Here is a 24,495-nt window from a genome sequence, read left to right as displayed (position 1 = left end):
GAGATGTGAGTACAGCCCGTACGGAAGGCGCTGGGTGATTGGAAGAGGTTAGAGGAGGAGTTGTGGTGTCTGTGGGGGCTGAGAGATTCCGAAGGTCAGTATCTGTAACTGCTTGGAGACACGCGTAGTCAGTGCGAGAGGGTCGTGCAAGGGGCGTGTTTTATTATCGGGAGTCACGATCTTCAGTATTTTATTTCATCTGCTATATTTCCCGTTAACCTTCCTCTATATCACAGTTATGTTCTCCCAGTTTCCCCGCTCTCCTTTAATGATTATAAAAATTTGGAAATGCTACTGTCATCTGAGGAAGTCCAGTGTGAATCCTTCACCGGTCCGGAGAAGCAGCAACATTTCAGGGCTTGATTCTGCAGAGTCGCGCTCCCCGTTATTGCACGGTATCAAAGCTCCATGGCAACCCGATTACCCAGCAGATTTTGGAAGTCAGTAACTGCCCCATTGCATGAGCTTACGCATCTTCTGCTTCACTGAATGATTCCCCCGTGTTACTAAGAAGCGATTTTTTTAAACAACCTTGTTCTAATATATCGCAATTGTCCGAGTGAATGCAAATTGAGCCCCTTCCCCGCATCTCCATCCTCTGTGTGGAATGTGTTTTGATTCCCGGTTAGATTTTTCGAGGCACATTTACTGTATTCTTCCGGTACCGACCGTCCACAGTCCTTACACCCACTCTGACTCTGCCTTCCAAATTCTCATATCATCCCGGCAGACTCCCCACATCTTCTCTCTTCTAGGCATAATTTAAGTACCTTCTCCACATTTTCCATATAACTGAAAGCCGAAGTTCTTAGCATTTGACTGTCCTACAAACTGCTATATCATCCTGGTAGATTCCATCACAGCCTCCCATCTTCCAAGGATGATCTAACCCCTCTCTCCAAATCTCCCGTATCACTGATAGTGAACGCTTTTAGCAATTATGCTGCAATTTTACCGTTTGAATGTCACGATAAGAAGACAACATCAATAATAAAAATCAATACTGTGATTGATCTTTCTGAAGCAAAATTGCTGGGCACACATTAGTCCTACGGAAGATATTAATTCTGAATTTATACATCTAAACATTATTGAAAGTATAAAACGTAAATTCTTTTAACTTGTTTCTCGTTTTCCTCATGTTCGACATCATTGCTATAAAGGGCTTGTGCTGCAAACCTGATATAACAAGGGTAACCTGTATTTACTGTATGAAAATACTCTCAGGCCAATAGGAAATGTGTCCCGATATGTCGTCAAATTAGAGCGAAGCTGGGCCGATGAAGAATTACATCTCCTCCGGGCTGTAAGATTCGTCTCTTGCTGAAACTAGAAAGCTTCATCCGGGCAGAGAAAAGGCAATTATTCTCCCAGCTGCATACAGGTATAGCAGACAAACCGGAAGTTTAAATAACGGGAGAATTCGGAACAAGAGGGAAGGAGAATGGACGTCGGGATTGGCAGACACGGCCAGGTCACTAACAAGATTTAGAAAATGGACACCGACAATGGATCTGTGCGTTTTCAATCCCGGATATCAGGGTGATATAATGTGCAAGGTAAAATACATTTTACAGAACGGAAATGACAAGCAATCTAATCTGTAATAGAAAAATAAATGATTTTACTTCTGAAATAATGGAAAGGCAGAAATGCTGGGAACAGTAACTTTTTCAGCCAGTTCAATTCATTAATGTGCTTGCAGAGTAGATATATTATTTCGAAATTTACAAATTATTTGACCCTTTCATCTGAGCAGTACAGACCTAAAATATTTCAAAACTAAAGTAGCCGGCGAGAGCGAAGGACTTTCAACTCCTCTCTTAATCTGGTCTGGGTCACTCCGTAGATAAATGTATTCGTGCAGCTGCTGAAATTCTGAATCACTGAACCCCAAAACTGTGCCTGAAAAAGCCGAATGGACGTTTCCAGGTCGGTGTAGACGCATCGCATGAGAATGAAGACCAGAGTGGTTGTCGCCCAACAGAGAAGGAAACTCGCCGACAGGCTGAAGAGCAGAATGATGGATTGTCTCCGACTCTCCATCTCCGGATCTCGCAATTTCCCCGTCCCTTCAGTCCCCTGCGGACTCTGCTCGCCGCCAGAATCTGTCTGACGGTCAGAGCATTGAGGGTCAAACTGAGGAAGAAAGGAAGTAGCGGATTCAACAGACGGTCCACCCAATAAAACCCCTCAAACGATCCCGAGAAAGGAAGTGCGGGCCTATTGGTACAGACCCAGTTACCACTCACCAACCAAGCTGCTCCATTCATATACAGGAAATAAAATGGGATGTTTTTTTAAACATAAACCGACAGATATTGCGCCAATCACCAGTCCAGCAATTTTGGGGATGCAGTATTTCGTTTTCAAGTTAGCGGAGCAAATGGCCACAAAGCGATCGAAAGTGAAAGCGACAGTAAACCACACGGAACAGTCAACGGCCACGTGACACAGGGCGTAGTGGACAAGGCAGAACGGAGCGTTGTTCAGGATTCCGGAATGAAATCCGTATGTTCGACCCATCTGGTAGAACAGGACTTCGATAATCACCACCATTAGATCCGCCGCAGCCATCGCCACCAGGTACCGCGTGACACATTTGAAAAGACCGCAGTTTCCTCAGCTGAGAATGAGGATTGCAACAAAGTTAACTGCAGTGAGACAAAAAAGGACCAAAAATAACAATAAAGACATTCAAAAGCTTTTTTTTGCAGAAATGCAGCCGTCAATTGTTCTCTTGAAATAAAATTCATCGTTCATCTCTGCTGGACATTATCAGTGGAAGTAAAAAGATACTTTGTTTCAACACGTAACCGCAGCAGAAAGCGCTTTACAGGAGCGCATGCTCACATTAATCGCTTCACGTTCACGGATGCAGCAGCGATGAGCAGAGTACAAGAATGATAGATCACAGAAACGGGTCCTTCGGCCCAATATCTCCATGCCGACCGACATGGCCACCTGATACAGTTGTTCGTGATTGGGTCACATTGTGAAACTGTCCATGTGTACTTTAAATTTTGTTAAAGACTCTGTACGCCCATTTCCTTTGTCAGGCTGTTCAATACACAGAGCAACTTCTATGTGAGGAAACGTCGCTCGTAATCCAGCTACATTTCTGCCCTCAATAAAATGCCACTCGGCCGAACCTCTCCCTGTAACTCAATCCAGAGATTCCCTGTAGCATCTTTGTGAATACTGCCTGCACTCTTTTCAGCGGGCTTCTGCCTTTCCCATAACAGGGCGACCAAGACTGTTCACAGAACTACAAGCGCGGTATCTCCAAGGAGAGGGTTAGTGTAATTGAAGTGCGCATCTACTCTTCTTTCCGAAAGTCAGATTTACAATTCGATTGCAAGGTCAGATTCTGAAAACAAGATCTTGCACCGCAGCAACCTTCTCTCTGTTTTATTTTACTGCTTCGGGGACAAGCCATTGCTCTGAGCAGAACATTGTTACCCGGTCTTAAAAGTGCTCGAAAGTGATCCCAAAGCTTCTTCAACTTCCTTCAATATAAAAGGCGTATCTAATCCCTTCTGTTCTTCTATATTTAATTTTGGAAGAGTTATTTGTGATAAAAATTCTTCTATCTTAACGTCATCATTCTTTGATTCTGATTTATACAACTCAGAATAAAAATTCTTAAAAGCCTCATTAATTTTTAGAGGCGTATAAGTAATTTCATTCACTTTTGTTCGAATTGCATTTATTGTTTTGGAAATCTGATCTGTTTTTAACTGCCGTGCAAGAACTTTATGTGATCTTTCACCTAGTTCATAATATCTCTGTTTATTTCTCATAATTCCTTTTTTTTGTTCGATATGTCTGGAGTGTATTATATTTTAACTTCTTATTACTAAGTTGTCATCGTTTTTCTTCTGTCATATTTCCTTGAGATTCTTTTTCTAATTTTATAATCTCTTTTTCCAATTGATCTATTTCTATCATATATTCCTTCTTAATTTTAGAAGTATAACATTATCTGGCCTCTCAAATATGCTTTGAGGGATAAAACCGAAACTCAAACTAAATAAACACCAGAAAGAATTTATAAAAATTGCACTGGCAGTAGCCAAAAAAGCTATTGCAGTTACTTGGAAATCGGATAGACATTTAAGTATAGACTCTTGGAAGAAAGAAATCTATGGCTGTATTCCATTAGAAAAAATTACTTATAATTTAAGAGATAAATACGAAACATTTCTGAAAATTTGGAGCCCTTATTTACAAAAGACAGGATTAAATCTATAGATGCTCTGAAGATGAAACAATTGGTGATTTGGGGAAAGAAATAAATATACATATTAAAGTTATTACGAATTCCATGGAGCATGTGGAGATCTTCCCACAACCAGGCATTCTTTCTTTCTTTCTTTTTTTTCTCTTTCTCTTTTTTTTCTATAGGGCAGTTAGGGGGGAGGGGTTAAGGGGAGGGGGAAGGGTTATATACATTTTTTTCATACTTCATTTTGTAACTACTTAAAATGCAATAAAAAAAGTTTTCAAAAAGTGCTCGGCACTTGTAATGTTTTTTTAATCTGTAATATGCAAGTCAAACGATGACAAAACATAACACACAACACGTAAACACTGTCAGACAGTCACAATTGACAGGGAGTATGCAAAAGTAAAATGTTCTGACGGGACAGCGATGGTGGCTTCTGAACAGTGAACGACCGACTTCCATTCTGTCTTCATTGTGACCATCTGTGACACTGTTGTAACTTGAAACCATGACAATGCACGTACGCTGAAGCTAAAAAAAAATCAATGTAAATGTGGTACGTTTAGCGTTTAGCCATTTATGAATTATATTCATTAATACCGTTAAATTCATCATTATATTACCAAAGATGTCGAAAGATTTTAGCATCATTTCAAAATGATGTTAACATGGTATAAAAGGAATTCCAACTGCTTGTCCACAAATGCCACGTTCGCGGGGGAGTTTCAATCATGGCGAGGCTGTGGTATGGAATTGATGATGGGCGCAGTAAAAGAGGCCCTGATCCTTCGAGCCGGAATCGAACCAGCGACCTAAGGATGACTCCATTTCCTCTACAGTCCTCCGCTCTACCAACAGAGCTATCGAAGGAAAAGCGACACCAAGTTTCTCCACCTTGGCTCCTACCGACAATCATTATGCAGATTTCAGCCTGGCATCTGTCGACCGATGGCAAAAGCCTGCCTGTGGCAACGATCTCGTCCTTCCAGCACTGGGGGCCACAGGCCACGGGATGACGCCTATCACCGCGCTTCTGACAATTCTAGGGACACTACGATTCCAACATAGCTCTTTGATCGTCCTCGCCCGTTCAAATCAAAGGTTACTCAGCTTTCACTTTTCACCCAGTAACCAGGGCAATGTCCTTCTAACCACTCACCTGATTTATGCCGGAATCGTCGCCATTCAGCTCATGCATAACTCAAACACCAGCTGCCTGCCGGCTTTTCCTACTATCTGCTTTCAATCAGCAAACCTACGACATCTTCTCCCGGCAATTTGACTGAGACACTTTCCGCTCGCTCTGCGCCAACCACATCTTTTGTGCATTCCAAGTTCAGGGATTTGATTGAACGAATCCTCTGAATACAAAATGTCGATAGAGAATGCGAGCATCGATCTCGCTACCTCTCGCATGCAAAGCGAGCGCTCTACCATTTGAGCTAATTCCCCAGCACATCGCCTAACCACCTATAATTTGCTCCGTTGGACAAACATCATTGCATGCCTGCCACTGTTCACCGATGCATAATCAGCAGCTGACAGACAGGCACACACACTCACTCACTCATCAGTAGCTGAGAGCGGCGTGTGGTCTCTGCTTCCGTATAAGTAATCGAAAGGTACTTACCCGGGATACCGACAATTATAATGACTGTGTAACAAATATCCCTGTCTGGAAACATTGTTAATCCAAGGATGTTCTGTTTGGAATGTTGTCAATTTCTAAATTTCCCTCTATGGATAGCTGAGACCCCGTGAGTAGGGATAAAAGACAGGTCTGGAGAGACACCATTCAGACACACCAGTGGACACTGACTGAGTGTTGGGAACCCACAGAAAGGTGGGGGCTTCGGAGACCGAACCAGGAGATCGGTCAGTAAAGCTCACAGTGTTACAGCAGGGACGGTGGGGAATTGTGTGTGTGTCCACTCATGCCAGAGTGATGAATCCACCACAAGAGAACGGTCTAGCTGAAGAGCAGAGGGGTCATAACTGAATGAACACAGTGACACGACGGATTAAGAAAGCCACAAAAGGTTTTCCTGACACAGCTGTTGCTGTTACATCTCGCTCGCTCGCTCTTTGTCGCTCTCGCTCTCTCTCCAACGTTTTCAACACAACAACTATAACAACCTCAGCATTTATGAACTGAACTCTATACTTTCTTATGACAATTCATTTACCCCTAGACATCGATAGGGATTGCTTATCATTGCTTATTCTTATTCCTACACTTTTAGGTTTATTACTGCTAACCTGTTTTATATGTATATTTGCATTTTGATATTGTATTGTTTCCTAACAAACGCCTTTAGGTTGGTACTACCAGTCTCCAACGGATTCTTGTTTCTCTGCTGATCAGACACCCAGCTACGGGATATGAAACAAGTTCATCAAACAAACAGTTCCATAAGATGTATTTCGGACACTGTACATATATATCATATAATCATATATATCACAGAATCACAAAGTATTTATCTGGGATATACACTTATAGAAAACAGTGGAAAGATAAAAACAAGCAAAAGGAAAGAACTATTTACAAGTAGGGAGTGATTTTTTTACAACAGATTCATTGATTTGTGAGATTAAAATCAGGCCTATGAGGCATTATGTAGTTAAACCATTTTTCCCAGTATGAATCAAATTGTTCCAGCTTATGATTAACAGATGCTGTTATCTTCTCCATTTTGCAAATATCCATTGTAATTTCCATCCATGTATTTAAAGTTGGGCTCTCCTGTGATAACTATTTCCTGGTAAGAGTCTTTTTACCAGCCGCCAACAGTATATTCATCAAATATTTATCTCTTTTCACCCATTCTTGAGGTATATATCCAACATATATGGTTTTACTCTCCAAGGGTATTTCACATTTAAAAATGTCTTGTTAGGGCATTACGTATCCCACCCCAATAGTTTTTGATAACAGGGCAGTCCCAAAAAATATGATAATGATTTGCATTTTGATTTCCACAATCTCTCCAGAAACAGGGAGGTTTCCATCATAATGGGATTTCTGAGAAGGTGTAATAAAATATCTTATTAAGTTTTTCCATCCGAACTCCCTCCATTTCTGTGAATTGGTGCACTGCCATTGATATCTCCATATTGATGTCCATTCTTCCTCAGATATAATTATCCCTCCTTCCTTCTCCCATTTTGTTTTAATGTATGAAGTCGAATGTGTTTTAGATTTGTCAATCCCTTATACATGCTTGAAATGATTCTACTACCATTATCTGAATTATATGCTTTTCTAAAGAGCTCTGTCAAGCATGTATTTGCCTTGGTTACATTTTTAAGCGTCTTATTATCATATTGTCGCATCTTTAAATACCGATAAAAATCTTGTTTTTCTAATAAGTGCTTCTCTTTAAGCATTTCAAAACCGAACAGTGTTCCTTCTTTCATTATGTTGCAAAGAACTGTTATTCCTTTAGCTGTCCAGTCCTTAAATCTAGCATCCAATTTATTTGGTGTAAAATCAGAGTCATATGCACACCATTTAATAATTGCAATATCTCCCTCTAGATTATATTCTTTTATAGTAGTTTTCCATATTTTAAGATTCAATTTCACCCATGGGTAATCAATAGTATTTATGTAGCTTTGCGGTTGTTATCAGCCAAAATTGCTTGTATGGGGATGAGAAGTACCCGCTCCTCAATGTTTTTCCATTGAGCGTCATATGATGGGTTGCACCAACGTACCACAGCTCTCAACTGTGCTACAAAATAATCTCCAAGAGAAGACAAGCCCCATCCCCCCTTTTCCTTTACTAATTGCAAAGTTTTGAGACGAACTCTAGGCCTTTAACTTGCTGAATATACTTTGATAGCATCTTGTTCCATTGATTGAATTGATTTTGATTAATCTCTATTGGTAAGGTCTGAACGAGCTATAACAGTCTGGGCCGTATATTCATTATAATAGACTCACTCCTTGAACTGAGACTGAAAACAGTAATCAGGCTCCATCATGCCACATATTGCTTAATTTTTTTTATTTAAAGGCTGATAACTACATTGTGATAATTTTGCCAGATCTTTTGGCATAATGATGCCCAAATATTTGAAAGACTCTGTGTGTCATGCCCAGGGGTATCGACTTTCAATTTCTCTTGATGGCCTATAGTAATATGAAAGTAATTGGGTTTTATCTTTGTTGATCTTGTATCTTGATAATTGACCATATTGTTCAAAGGATTGCATCAATTTAGGTAAAGGGTATGTTGGTTGCCCGAGATAGATCAAAATGTCATCCGCATAACAAGCCAATTTACGCTCTGTCCCTTTAATAGGAATTCCCCTGATATTTCATTTTGTCTGATGTATTGAGCTAATGGTTCCAGATATAGTGCGAAGAGTAGTGGTGGTCATGCACAACCCTGTCTCTTGCCCCTTTCTAGGGTAAGACTATTTGATAAACATCCATTAACTTTAATCCCAGCAGCAGGATTGTCATATAGTGTCTCTATAGTTTTAATAATTGCGTCTTGGAAACCAAATGTATGTAAAGCTCTGCAGAGAAAATTCCAATTAACCGAATCAAATGCTTTTTCAGCGTCCACGCTTACCACTATTGCTTCGATTTTATTTTTGTATATGATCCATAATGTGAAGTGTCCTTCGTATACTGTCTTGTGTCTGGCGTTGTCGTATAAAACCAATCTGATCATTACCTATCAGTATGGGTAGAAACTCCTCTAATCGTCTGGCCACGATGGAGGTAAATAACCTATAAACTACATTAAGAACGGATATTGTTCTAAATGACCCGCATTCCATTTTAGCCTTGCCTTCTCTCGGTATAGCTGAGATTATCGCTTCCTTCCAACTGGGTGGCAATTCTACCTTTTTTAGAGCCCAGATCAGTGTGGGAAGTAAAACAGGAATTAACTCATTTTTAAATTATTTGTACCACTCTGCCGTATACCCATCTGATCCTGGTGACTTGCTTAATTTAAGCCGACTAAATGAAGCATTTTAATCAACTTCAGTTATGTCATCAGTCATCCTTTTATTTTGTTCTTCGCTTAAAGTGGGTAACTCTGGAGAATTCAAGAAGGTGTCAATTTGGGTTATGCTTCTCCCTGGAACTTTGGAATATAGCGTTTTGTAAAACACTTCAAAAGCTTCTTGAACTTCATTTAGCTTAGTTTTTTTATCATTTTCGTTCTTGGGTCCCTAATTATATGAATTGTATTTTCTGCTATCTTTTTTTCCCTCAGCTTCCACGTCATTATTTTCATAGATTTCGATCCACTTCCATAATGTCTCTGTTTCAGAAACATTTAGTTTTCCCTGATTTCTTTCGTAGCCAAATTATTTATTTCACTCCTCATTCTCTTAATTTCCCCTAATGTATCCTGTGCCAAATTCAATTTGTATTTTTTCTCTAGTACCTTCAGCTTATTTTCTAAATCCCCTAATGTTTTATTCCTTTTTTTCTTATTTGAAGATATCGTTATAATTTTCACTCTTAAGACCGCTTCAGAGCATCCCATAAAATGGGAGGTGAAACCTCTCCAGTATCATTAAATTCTAAGTAGAGACCAATTTCTTTTTTAATTTGTTCCTAAAAGTACGGATCATTTAGTAGACTTGAATTTAGTTTCCAAATAGTATTCTTTGTTTGTAGGTCAAAATCAACATTATCACTTAAATGATTTTCCTCTAAATATACCACATGGGCTTGTTCTTTTTTTCATTTTGGATAAAATTCTCTTAAGTCTGATTGGATTTAATAGCCCGTTTACATTAAAATAAATGAATTTAGCCTTGTCCTTAACCATCTGTATTTATCTGTCAATGTATCATTGAAATTACAATAAAACTTAATAGATCTGCTCCCTGAACAAATAAGAACCAGGAAACTCAAATAATAACAAAAATGGCAACAAACGTGTGGGTCCAAGGCTGAGGTCTCGAGGAGATGACCCTGCGTTGAGCTAGAGGAAATGTCCAGCTGTTGGGGATAACCCCTCCAATTTGTGCGTTGAGGGCTCCCATTGCAGTATTCATAAATGTTCAGTGAACAAATCCATTACACTGAAAAGATTTCCCTGTGTACTCCTCTGTATATATATATACGCACGCAAATACACACGCGCGCGCACACACACACACACCCACACACACACACACACGCACACACACACACACACACATACATACATATATATATATATTCTCATTTTGCTGGGAAAAAAGGAGTTAGTGAGGAATAGAGAATAACAACTAAGTAATATAAAGAACAACACACACGAAATGCTGGTGGAACACAACAGGCCAGGCAGCATCTGTCGGGAGATGCGCTGTCGACGTTTCTGGCCTGCTGTGTTCCACCAGCATTTTGTGTGTGTTGCTGTTTGAATTTCCAGCTTCTGCCGATTTCCGCGAGTTTGCTAAGTAATATAAAATCCACATTATAATGTATTTCTCGAGATAGGTATATCACTGGGTAATTTTGCTTCTGTTTAGCTTCTCAATATTTTTAAAGTTAGCCAAATCTTATGGTTCTTCTGAAGGGGGTGAGGAGGTGAGGACTGTCTTTGGGAAACTCCCGGTCTCTTCCTGATATGTTTCCCTCGGCTTCCTCCCGTTTCCTGCCTTCTCGTTTCTCGCACTATTTCCCAAGCCAAGCGGGACAATTCCTCAGCCAGGCTTTCTTTCGTTTTGGTCATGCTGACGGGCAACCCTCTGGCCCTCATGTCTGCAGTCGCCTCTTCCACTGTCTGGTACAACTGCATCCCATTGTCATAAAACACTCGAAGTTTAACAGCGTACGAGTTTGAAATCTAATCTTATTTTTCTTTAATGTTCGTTTTACTTCCGAGTATTCTTTGCGCTTCTGGAGGACCGCGGGGTGTGTAATCTTGGTCTAAATATATTAATTTATCCTCTAAAAACAATATCAATACCCGGAGACTTCTAGCAAGACACGGAGGATTCTATCCAAAGTCCATCGTCCAGCGACAATACACTCACTGGCTGGAATAAAGGACGACGGGGACTAGGAAGTCTCAAGGCCACAGTGCTGGATGAAATGAGAAACACCAATGAATATGTCAAGAAGATGGCCCCTACGTCACTTAAGGGAATACGTCACAGAGCAGGCAGTGGATGTGGAAACAGAAGAGGGTGAACCAGGACCAGAGGACCAGAGGCCATGGAAGGACAAGCCACGGCACGTGTGATGTACCATTGCCAGATATCAGAGGTGGTTGTCACAATAATGTCTTATCAACGGCGAAACGGCAGGGCTGACGGGCAGACAGGGCTGCGCTGCTCATGGCTGCACAGGAACAGGGGCTGAGCACAAGAGGTGTGTCGTACCTGACGAACACATGGATGGACAAACCTCTGGGCGTTCACATCCTTTCACAGGCACTTCTGAGAAGCAATGCCTCTGGCAAAGTTAGTTTCACGTTCGACTGAGATCAATCAGGTACCAGCGGACGAGAGCATTGCCGTTTCATCCGAAGGGCTCAAAGGAGGAGCTGGGGAACTGAGGGCCAGTGAGCCTCATATTATTGGTGAGAAATGCAGAGAAGGGATTCTGAAGAGCCGGATTGGGCGATAATGTTTCGCGAATTGAACTGAGTTTATGAGCATGTCAACAAAAAGTTAGAAAAATGTGCAGTGCAAGGCACTCACTACCGGAACATTGATATTGACATCGTGATAGGTGGCACAATGTGCTAGAGGGATGGGGGATGTGCTTATTTAGGAGTACAGGCCTGGGACCAGTGATGCGTCGCAGCGATCAATGTTGGGTCTTTGATAAATCACTATACAGGTCCTTAATTATTGGTCCGGCATCAACACCAGGGAACCATGCCTTGCATATGGTTCCAGGGTCATAAAACAAAAATCAAAAATACTGTCTGTGGGATTTCTGGCGGTTTAAACGTATGAAGCTGTTTCATATCCTAACAGAGGAGGCTTAACTGCGAACTGCTCGAGTTTTGGAATTTGTGAATTGTATCGTCACGCTGCACACAGGAAGATTCAACAAAACTTGAAACTCTATTAATCAAACTGAAAAAAGCGCCAAAAGCAGTAGAAATTGCACATTCTTGTACAATTTTAAATAACACGGCCGTAATTTCATTACGCAAGGTCCAGGTCGACAGAGCCCCGAGGGTTTAGCCCTTCAACTTGAAAATACACTCTAGGGTACGGAGGAATACTTGTCCAGCTAATCAAACCCCCGATTCGTGAGCAGCTTACTGGTAACCATTGTGATAAGAGGCAAAAGTCCAAGGGTACTTAATTGGACACCGGCAAAGTCTCAAGGAAAGTTAATTGGAACTATCCAGGGGCAATGGCTGCTCACATGGGAATGGGAGAAGACTCAACTGTAACACATCAACACCAGAAACGCAACAATACATTGTAACTACAATTACTAAATCTCAGGGAACACGCACACACACCAAAAACAGTAAGGAAGGCTGAGAACTCCAGAATACTCCATCGGCGGCCCGGGTTTGTGACAGTACCCGCCCCCATGTGACCGGCACCTGACGGCCCACCGCGATCCAGAATGTACAACGGAATTCTGAAGTGAACCCAAGATCCGAAATATTCCTGGTTCCTCCGGACCCTATCCGTCACAAACTAGAAAGTATTTTAGGTGTCCCTTTAATTTCGTGAGTTAAACAGTCTATGGATTGTGTGAACTGTCTCACCGTCTGAGCTCCTAGGTGGAGTGTGTGGCTTGGGATTCCGGGTCAAATTAATCGCTTCAATTTGGATGCAAGAAAGGTGGGATGAAATCTCATAGAACCGGGAAGCTGTAATCCGTATGCTAACGGGTTAATTTTCCTAATGTATTTGAGGAGACTGATAAAGCCGAGTTGTTAGTCTACGTGATACTACTTTGAGTGGAAGATAATTATCTCAAAGCCAGTTCCACTGAGCAGAGCTGGGAGGTGAATCGAGCACCTCTGTCAGATACACTATCAGTGGGAAACCGTGTAGACGGAAACCCTGGCGCATGAGATGTTCTGCGGTTTGTCCGGCTGATGGGAGATTGTTTAGAGCAATGAATCAGCAAGCCTTGGAAAACCTATGGGGCACAAGTGAAATAGTGGACAGGGAGGTGACGGAGTGAGACTGGTAATAAACTCTTCAGAAAGGTTAGACCGGAGAGTGAAGGACAGGGTAGAGGAATGGGGGCTGCTCCGCACGACATTCCTGCGACCAGCAATATCAACCGACTTTGACTGGATGAGCGATAGCCGGTGTTGCCAAGGGGATAAGAGTGATGATCATTTAAATCAGTGTGAGAACAAAGGTGAGCAAGGAAAAGGGTCAGATTTGGGGGGGGGGGGTGAGAATGGCTGTCCGCTATGGAATTTACCCCGTGAACTGTACACAAGGATGTCATCCGCTCCATATTCTTTTCGCCGACAATTATAGGATTCATCTCGAAAACTCGGCTCCCTGTCTCTGCATTGCCTTTAAAGCCTCCTGGTGAACCTGACTCCATTACAGTATCGGGCTAGCGCCCTCCAATTCACAAGCAGTTATATTTTGTAAAACACATCGGGACGTTCAACTCACCGCCAACGCCCCTCCCGCATTCATCAGGCCCAGAAAGCAACAGATTTTGAAAGGTCCTCAAAGAGGAAGATACATCCCCGTGAAATACAGAATATTAGATAGAACATTGGCGCTGATACACGGTTTCGATTTGAAACGTCGACAATTACTTTAACCTACAGATCATGCTCAATCTGAGTCCTCCTTGAGGTTGTATGCTGCCATGGAAATCTTGACCTTGACCGAGGTATTGCGTCCGATAGCAGGCATAGTACCTCAGGAAATACAAGGAAGTTATCGGACTGTAACTTCCAGGGATTCCTGAGAAACGGAGTTCACTTAGTGCAGAGTCAGTCCAGGACAGATCATACAAACAGAACAAGAAGCATTTGAACGGGTGTAAATCAGATGACGGACCGGAGAGCTGCTGAGTACATGGGAATGTGTGAAGTCAGTGGCAGCTGCTGGAAGAAATATCGTGTTCATTGGAAGGTGGAAGGTTTACCGTATCGTGGATAACCTGCGGGGAAGTGGGCAACCAGTTCAGTTTGGTGGCGAGGTGTAGAGTCATTGGGAAAAGTCGGTATGAGTGGGGTCAGTGGGATCTGTTGGGGCTGCGGTCCAGTGTGGAGGTATGGTTTCAACGGAACTATGGCGAATGTGCTGTGTTGGAGGAAGCTGTTGGAGAGGAGGATTCAGAACGTAACATTTTGTCGAAGATTGGGTCAGTAGGAAGTATATTTGGAGGTGTGCGGTTCGTAGAGGAGCTGGTAGAATATCGATCAATGGAGTGGCCGATGTTTAATTGCCCAATCAGGGGTTAATGTGGCGGCGTAACTGTTGGAATATTGGGGTCAGAGGGAAAATCTGATGGGGAGGAGTAGAGCCATTGTCATACGTCGATCATGAAGAAGTGGGTTTTGAAGGTATTTTAAGGGAGGCGGTGTGATAATTGGGCTTGTTTAAAACTTTTGGAGTCCGGAAGTTCAATGGCAAGGACCCGTGGTAATGGAATGGATTCGGTTGCGTCTCACTGGGAAGAGATCTTGCAGTGACGTGTGGTCATTGGGAGTTGGTGGAGGATGGGTATGTTCAGTGTGCGAGCGTGGGTCAGTGATGGAGGCTTGTTGAAATTTCCGGATCAATGGGTACCGGTAGGGTGCAAGGCGTTGGGGGATTGGAAGAGGCTTGTGGAGGAGATGTGGTGTCGGTATTATTAGCTGATGCCGAGGTCTATGTGTCTAGTTGAAAACATAATTCGTCAGTGCAAGAATGTGGTGCAAGAGGCGTGGTTTCTTATCGGGATTCATTATAAAACACTGCTTAATCATCAGTGTTGAATTTTAGATGCAATATTTCCTGTTACTCTATTACTCGTACTGCATCACTTGGTTATTCAACTCCAGACTTACTCAGCTCTATATGAATCTTAAGAACAACAATGCTCTGCTGCAACTGATCTCTGAGGAAATCCATTGTAACTCTTCCACCAGTCCAGGAAAAGGGAAACATAATAGTGTTCTGTTTTGTTTCTGTACAGAAACAGTTTCTATTATTCCAAGATATTTAATCTTTCTGACACCCAATTAACTTGCATCCTGTTATATACCTTTTGGAAATCAGGACCTAACCCACTTGCTTATTCATCCGTTGTATCATTGGAGGATTCTGTCCCGTTTTGTTTTTATTTTTGGAAGGGATTTCACTTTAGAAATGCAAATTGTCGAAGTGACGACCGATGGACTCCATTCGCGGCATTTCATTCCTCTGTTTCGAATGCTGTTCTGAATCGAGACGCGTTATTTGTATTACCCGAGACTGACCGTTCACAGTGCGATCGGAAACAGTCCATTGTTCCTGCGCTTCATTTTTATATATTCACTGACAGATCCCTCACGTCTTCCATCTTTCAAGGATAATCTAATCCCTACCCCTCCAAACCTCTCATATAAATGAAAGTCAAGTGAGTTTAGCAATTGTATTGGAAAATTTTGTTTAATTGGCAAGAAAAGAAGGTTTAACATGAGTAGTAAAACTTAATACTGTGATATACCTTAGTAAGACAAAATTGACAGTTTTACGTTAGTTCCGCTGAAGATAATGTGAAGTACCCCAAAAATCATTCATCCTCATAACAATGAATGACTCATGACTACCGCCTTCCGGAATAGTTGGAGTATCGCTTGTCCCGCTCGTCCAATGTGCTCACGGGTGACGGGCTCATGCTCGCGCTTCCAATTCATTTCCTTCAGCAGACCGGCAACAGCTACAATCGTAGAATAAGTGGATCAGCTGCAGAACTTCCTGCTGTATCTTTGACACTGTGGAATAGAAACATCAATAAATCCATGTTGGCCGTCTTATTCACGGATAATGGTGGAAATTTGTTTTTATTCCGTCATGTTGTTAATATGTTTGAGTATCGGGGAATCTGTTCATAACTCAACAGCGTTTCCGGCAATTTGAATTAAACTAAGTAAACCAATAGAATAACCCCCCCCCCCCCAACACACACACACACAGTTGGGAAAGTTAGATCCACACGCATATGTGGCTGTATATATCAGTTGGGTCACTAGGGAGGTTCAGCTGTGTAAACCTACGGTCCGGCTTGTTCCAGACCTTAGAAAACGTAAAGACATTCACTGCCTACTGACAAATACAAACTGTTTACTCAGTGCATTTGTAATTAGGCTCTGTGATCGCTGCCGACCCGCTCAGCGATACCGCACCCCGTGACGGGAGATATGGATCAACGGCTTTGCAGTGCAAGGAACCGGAAAAGTAAATGCGGGAGACCAAAAAACCCGGGAAAATCTGAGTTTAATTGATTTCGTCTTCAATACCAGATTAGAGGTCAGATCGCCAGTGCCAATATGATTGTGATACATTCTTCAGGTTTGCTATCAGTTTTAATCGCGGTAAACAGTCATGTAATGGGTTTACGTTTGTTGGCATCACACTGATACTCGCTATCTTCAAACGCTACTTCCGCTGGTAAACTCTACGAGAGGGTCTGCATTACCTCCGACAGTTCTTTTGATAACATAGTTTAATATTAAATGAGCATTCATGGCTAAATGACATTTAGCCCCATTGGGCCATTACGCAGCACCATTACAGATCGTGCTCTGCGCATTATACGGGTTGATCACAGAAGGAGCAATGTAAAAGGAGCAGCGGGAGAGTCAGCAGCTTCCAGAAGCCACAGCAATATACGTGTGAGATACGTCTTTGTCCGTCAGAGACGGATTCTCACGTTAGGGTCCAAATACGCAAACTCAAATGTCTGAATTTGAAAGCAATCATCAAACAATGATTGCACCCAGAAGCAGATACGAGTTCCGGATTGCTAAACTGGTTCAGTATGAGAAAATGCATTTCATTCTGTATCTATGAGTCTCTGCTACAGTGGGAAAGTGTGGGTTTCATTCAGTATCTGTCAGTCTCTGCTACAGTGTGAGAGTGTGGGTTTCATTCTGTATCTGTCAGTCTCTGTTGCAGTGTGAGAGTGCGGGTTTCATTTTTTATCTGTCAGTCTCTGCTATAGTGTGAGAGTGTGGGTTTCATTTTGTATCTGTCAGTCTTTGTTACAGTGTGAGACTGTGGGTTTCCTTCTGTATCTGTCAGTCTCTGTTACAGTGTGAGGGTGTGGTTTTCATTCTGTACTTGTCATCTGACGTTCCAACGTTAAGTTTGTCATCTCAGTCCAGTACCTGTGAGACTCTCATTCAATGTGGGCGAGTGTATTTTCTTCTTCTTCTCCGCTGTTCCTCAAGCCCAGTAAATACTCTTAACATGGATTCTGTATTATCTGAGCTATTCTAGAATAAGAGTCTCCCACAGTTGGTTTATGTTAAAATTATGGGATTGGCAGTTCTCTGATGAATTATGACAGTTGCATCGAGCAGGACAATTGATTAGCACGTGATCTGTAATTTTCTGCGGTTGTCATAACAACTTCTTAAATGTTGAATGAAAAAAAATCTGATTAAATAAATTCATTAGTTTATATAAATAAGTGCGTCATTATATTAATAGTTTGTTCGAAATAAGACCAACCGAAGCAGAGCGTTTCATGTGCCAGCATCATTTATATGAATACATACCCTCTCAGCAATTCTAAGCATACCCTCTTCACCATGTATCTGCTCTGTTATGTTTGCCAATTCTGTCACATATTCCTCAATGTGCACTAGACCATCGATCTACTCGAGTAATGTCCCACTCATAAATCATTAAATATTCATTTCGAATTTCTTATAGAAAAGATAAACACAGAAAACCTACAACACAATGGAGAGCCTTCGGCCCACAAGTTTGTATCGAACATGTCCCGAAATTAAATATTAGTAAGGTTACCCATAGCTCTGTTTTTCTGAGCTCCACGTACCTATCCAATAGTCGCTTAAAAACCCTATCATAACCACCATCGTTGCCAGCAGTCTATTCCACGCACTCACCATTCTCTGCTTGAAAAAAACGTACGATAGCTTCAGACTTGTCTGCAATACGCCTTGCATTTTCCATTGATAAAATTCTGTCTACGTTGTTCTGTGCAGCACTGAGACAGTTTGTGAATAGGACTGCGATGGAAGCTCCAGTGTCACATTTGGAATAATCCAAATTTCCAATTTGCAGCATTCAGTTCTTTGATGAACTCCTGGAATCTGGCGTCACTGTTTACGTCACAGCTCTGCTGGGAATGTTCGGCATGTCAGAGACATGGTGGATGGAACAGTTTGCTCCTGTTAGATTTAAGCTGCTATGTTTAACTGATCGTGTTAATCCTTTTCGTACTTTATCGCTGTGTTGCAATACACCGTCTCATATATTACACTCACCAGTGCAGAAGAACGAGATGAATGGAGGAGAATGGACAGTGGACGATTAATAGATTGATATTACAATGTGAACACGTCAGCTGAAGATGTTGGGATTCCGGGAACAGTAGAGTACAGGAACAATCCTTTGACTCTCTACTACTGCGCTGAACAAGATACCGAATGAGATTAAACTCTGATGACTGCACATGACGCATGCCCCTTCATTCACTGCATAGTCATGTGCCTTGGCTGAATATTTACCGTTATGGGAAGCTAGAGGTTATATCTCAAAAATGGCAAACCTGTACCATCAGCTCCCAAGTTGAAGTAAATATTTGAGAAGGGAAGTGGAAGCACTTGTGGATTAAACGAAAAGGTAAAGCACATTTACAGACTTCCCCGGAAGGGAGCTGGAAGTCTGGTGAGTTCTGTTTGGTTAGTCTTCCTGCTTGGCTACATTTATCACAGACCGAGTATGATACATTGGAAAGGACACATGCAAACAGCAATTGACTGCATTAAGGCGGTCCATTATGATGCCGCCCATAATATGCGACGCAAGAAACAGCAGAGCGAAGATTGTTTCGAGGTGTGAACAAAACCGGGCGAGATCGACAGAGGACAGAAGGTTATGATGTCACAACATCAGCCGAGCCCCTTTACAACTTCCAGATTTGTCGGGACAGAGCCGGTCCATCCGTATATCGAATCCATACCGCTACAAACAAGTTGGGTTAGTATCATATTAACCAACTCAAACCACTTGGAGATAGTCAATGTCCTCTTGTAGCTGAGATCCAGAAAACCTATTGTCAATGAGATGCTCTGCTCCAAGATGAGATATACCTCTTGGATTTACGTTTCAGGCAATCGACGGTGATGTGGATGATGGAGCAGTTGCCCCCTCAGTGAGTTGGGCGGCTACTTCCATTTTGTACCCGGAGGATAAGGACAGTTCACATCTCTGCACTCGCCCGAGCCAAAGCGGAGACACTAGAAGAGAGAAACAGATGGGAACGTGTTTGTGTGTGGCCTTTTGGAAATAAAGTGGGAGATAATTGATCTGATATGAATGAATTTTAGCAAGACATTAAATTTATCCAAGATAGGACCATTCATAACGTCAGAAGTTTTGGTATCCAGGGAAAGTTCGCTGATGGAGCCTGACCTGACGCCCACAGAAGACAGAGGGTAGTTATGGATGGATTTCTCCCTCGATTTTGGTGACAGGTGTCCTGCAGAGATCTGTTCTGAGGCAGCCAGCTTTCTATGTTTTTATGAACGATTTAGATGAGGAGGTGGTAGGGTGGTGTATTGTGTTTTCAGTGATGTGGAGGTTGGTGGAATTATGGATAGTATAGAAGGTTGTCACAGATTACAACAGGACTGTGACGGGACGCAGAGCAGCGCTGAGAAGTTACAGATGGAGTTCAACCCGGAAAGGTACGAAGTAATTCACTTTGGAAGGATGAATTTGAAGGCAGGGGTGATACTTTCTAGGGTCAACCGAGGGCCGCACATTAGTATGAGTTCCACAATGGAAACAGAGTGGTGAGACTTTCTGCAATAAGCCGACGGCCGCTCATCGCTACGAGAACCACAATCGGGACGAAACGGTGCACTGCAGGAGCAGACGGAAGTGTGATTGACAGCTGAAAATAAACGCATCCAGTTTTCTGCACATTCATATCGTGACGCTCGAAAGGCAATATACCTGGCAGTAAATCAGGAGGAAAAAAATGACAACTTAAAGAGTACATTTAGATTGGAGGGTTGTGACCAGTGGTGTGCCACAAGGATCCGACCCTGGACCTCTACTTTTTGTGATGTTTATTAACGACCTGGATGTGGGGTAGAAGGTTGGGATGGTAAGTTTGCAGACGACGCAAAGGTTGGTGGTGTTTTAGATAGTATAGAGGATAGTCGAAGATAGCAGAGAGACATTGATAGGATGCTGAAGTGGGCTGAGAAGCTGCAGATGACGTTCAAACCGGAAAGGTGTGAGGTGGTACAGTTTGGAATGATGAACACCAAGGCAGAATACAAAGTAAGTGGTAAGATACTTGGTAGTGTGGAGGAGCAGAGGGAACTGTGGGTACTTGTCCACAGATCCCTGAAGGTTGCCTCACAGGTAGATAGGGTAGTTAAGAAAGCTTATGGGGTGTTAGCTTTCATAACTCGAGGGATAGAGTTTAATGGATGCGATGTAATGATGCAGCTCTATAAAACTCTAGTTAGGTCACACGGAGTATTGTGTCCAGTTCTGGTCGCTTCAGTATTGGAAGGATGTGGAAGCATTGGAAAGGGTACAGAGGAAATTTACCAGGATGCTGCCTGGTTTAGAGAGTATGGATTATGATCAGAGATTAAGGGAGCTAGGGCTTTACGCTTTGGAGAGAAGGAGGATGAGAGGAGACATGATACAGGTGTACAAGATATTAAGAGGAATAGATAAAGTGGACAGCCAGCGCCTCTTCCCCAGGGCACCACTGCTCAGTACAAGAGGACATGGCTTTAAGGTAAGGGGAGGGAAGTTCAAGGGGGATATTAGCGGAAGGTTTTTCACTCAGTGGTTGGTGTGTGGAATGCACAGCCTGAGTCAGTGGTGGAGGCAGATACACTAGTGAAGTTGAAGAGATTACTTTACAGGTATATGGAGGAATTTAAGTTGGGGCTTATATGGGAGGCAGGGTTTTAGGGTCAGCATAACTTTGTGGGCCGAAGGGACTGTAATGTGCTGTACTATTCTATTTACTATGTAATGACAAATAATAGCTCAGCGTGGAAACCTGCAGATTGTTTACAGATTTCACTTGCTACTTTTGTTCAAAGAGAGAATGGATGGAAAAATAGTGACAATATTGTGGCAGGTTTGAGAATATCTTTATAGTTAAACAGATTACACTGCACATCACAGGTATGTGGTGGGCAACTCATTCAATGTGCGAGGGCAGGCTCCTGCCAAACGGCCCATGTGTGCGCTGGAAAACATTGTACTTCAAACTGTCCACAGCCCTCGATAATCTTCCAAGGACATGGTCCGTTTTTGATCACAGGCCTCTGGAATATCGCGGTGGATCTCTGAAAGTGTTTGGAGTAATATGGGCAGTGTATTTTATTGTAACACATGCCAGCTGTCACTGTGTTTTCCATCGCTCAAACCCCCGGAATGACTAGAACGAAAGTAACAAAAGAATGAACGAATAGTCCCCTTTAATAAAGAGGTGATCTCCATTTCACCCGCCAGAATAAACTCCTTCCCTCAGATTCATAAGCGAATGTGCTCCGTCAAATGTTAAAAAATAAATCGACTTCAACCTGAATGCCTACTTTGAAAGCTACGCTGATATAAAAAATATCCTAATTAAATAACTGAAGCCATGTATCATGGAAAATAAAATGGAAAATTCACATCATAGTTTGTTTTAAAGAACGAAAAGATGAATGAATATTCCCCGTTAATAGAGAAGTGTTATTCATTTCACCCGCCAGCTCCTTCCCACAATTTCAGAAGCGAATGTGCACGATCAAATATTGCAAGATAAATTGACTTCAAGAAGAATGCCTGTTTTAAATCAACAATGATATAAAATTATGCTACCTGAATAGCTGAAGTCGGGTATCATGGAAAATAACATGCAAAATCCACATCATGTGTTCTTTTAATGTAAATAGATTGCAATATCCCTTGAGGAGTCAAACTCGGGATAGAGAAGCAGTAGTTAAATATAGTTTAACGTAAGTGTTTGTGCAGTTGGTTGTCACTAATGTTCCTGACGTGATAGCCAGTCTAATTGCCTCAATGGAATTGCTCTCATCTCAATAAAAGTCCGCTAAACCGATCCCCTGTACATCGGAACGCTCCTTACAACTGAACGCTGCTTCTGACGGAATATGGGATACCCGGCGATTTATTACATCGCGGCCGTTTTCTATCCCGCACTTGTAGCGGTTGGTGTCCCCGGTAAGATGCCGGAGCTGGTCACTTTATGTATGGTGCCGTCGTTTCTCTGCTGCGGCATCCGCACTGTTACTGAGCACAGATGCTGAAACGTGTTTCCGTAATGGAGGTTTCAGGCATCCAATGGTTTTATTTTCTTTTTTATATTTCGAACGCAGTGTTTTATTCTTTTGTCAATTACGTTGGTGTCGATATTGTCGTAGTTTCCCAATTTCACCAGGCTAGAGTTTCGGAAGTGATGCTGGTCTCTACTTTTCCAGACCCGACTCTCTATCAGTACAGACACTTCGACCATAGAACAATCTGGCAGTTTATTTAAATGACGGTCCAGTCTATTTCCGACACGTTGGTCCGTTCTTCTGTAACTCAGTAAATGAGAACTCGTGCTTTATATCTCCTTGACTCCACATTGTCACCGCTACAAACAATCCCCTCAGTTATTTCACCTCTAATAATGGAAACGGTGTTGCTTACAGGAGCAATCGACTGCTCACCGGTCCGTGAGTCGTTGAACTCGGATGCCTCGCTCTGAACTGTGGGAAGGTCGCCAATCCACTGACACTCACATCCGTCATTGTCCTCCAGCCGGAGTGCAGCGACCGAGACCGGACACACTGGATTCCCGCTTTCCACTTCCAAACAGACCATACCCTGCATAGCATCGGTAGAATGGGGGCATTCTGGGTGCTGACCATATTTCTAATTCCTTTCCAAATTTCTTGCAGTCAATTTAACGGCGATTGTGATCCTATCTCGGGGAAAATGCGGACTCTCCAAATGCATCACCCGTTACCTGGTTGGAATGGCAACAGCGGATCTTATGGTGGTTATCGTTCTTGCTTTAGTGGAACAGACCAACAATATCTACATTTATTCCAGATCCCTACTCATCACTCCCGTGTGCGCTCTCACACTTGTATTTCGGATTGTAACGAGGGACTGTTCTGTATGGTTCACGGTCAGTTTTACCTTCGATCGTTTCATCGCAATATGTTGCCGAAAGCTGCGGGAGCGATACTGCACCGAGAGAACGGCAACGGTGGTTATCGTGACGGTGGTTATAGTGAGCTGTGGGAAATGTGCCCCGTTTTACTTTGTCCTTGACCCGCACGTCATCATTGACAACACGCCGTGGCGGTGCACTGTCACATATGAATACACTACTTCACCCGTGTGGAGAGGATACGAATTACTGGACAGTATTTTAACGCCATTGTTACCAATCGGCTTAATCCTGGTGTTTAACGGGTTAACCGTAAGGCATATCGTTGTGGCAAATGGAGTCCGCAGAAAGCTGCGGCACAGCAGCGACAATCAGAAAGATGCCGAGGTGGAAAAACGCAGAAAATCGATGATTTTGTTGTTTTCTATATCAGCTAATTTCATATTATTTTGGATACCCTCTGTAGCCCGTTCTCTAAAATGGCAAGTGCAGAACCATTTTTACGAGGACAGATATTTGAGTTCCCCGGTATACATCCTACAGCAATTTGGGTTCATGTTGCAAATGCTCAGCATGTGTACCAATACTTGTATCTATACACTGACACAGAGGAAATTCAGAGAAGAGCTGAGGAATGGAATGCAGTATGTGTGTACATTAAATGGCCATCTGTGTAGATAACGCCCGCTTCTATAGACAATTCAGCGGAGTTTTCAAATAAAGCTGTTTTGCAATGTTCCGGTTTGGGAGATATGTCATTAATTCAAACAATCGTATGCCTGGTAATCCGGGAAATGCAGAGTTGGCGGAGTATTGCTGAGGTCATGCAGTTCAGGTTGGTAGCAATACAAACGCTCAATGCAGCTGGGGTGATTGTTACATTGGTTGAAGTATGTTCCAAACTATCACAGACACTCGACTGTCACAAGGGCAGGGATGGGTGCAGGAATTTCCCGGGTTTAGATGTTTCAAAATGG

The 24,495-nt window shown here is 42.4% G+C and overlaps 1 non-coding gene across 1 annotated transcript; it reads right to left on the bottom strand.

Moving 5' to 3' along the window:
- Positions 1 to 5,012: 5,012 nt before the first annotated feature.
- trnay-gua (transfer RNA tyrosine (anticodon GUA)) lies at positions 5,013 to 5,098 on the bottom strand. The gene is given in 2 exon segments: positions 5,013 to 5,048; positions 5,062 to 5,098. It is a non-coding gene; the product is annotated as a tRNA-Tyr (tRNA).
- Positions 5,099 to 24,495: the final 19,397 nt, after the last annotated feature.

This window comes from Hypanus sabinus, unplaced genomic scaffold (assembly GCF_030144855.1).
Source record: "Hypanus sabinus isolate sHypSab1 unplaced genomic scaffold, sHypSab1.hap1 scaffold_626, whole genome shotgun sequence".
Classification (NCBI taxonomy): domain Eukaryota; kingdom Metazoa; phylum Chordata; class Chondrichthyes; order Myliobatiformes; family Dasyatidae; genus Hypanus; species Hypanus sabinus.
This window is presented reverse-complemented; position numbering and strand designations above follow the sequence as displayed.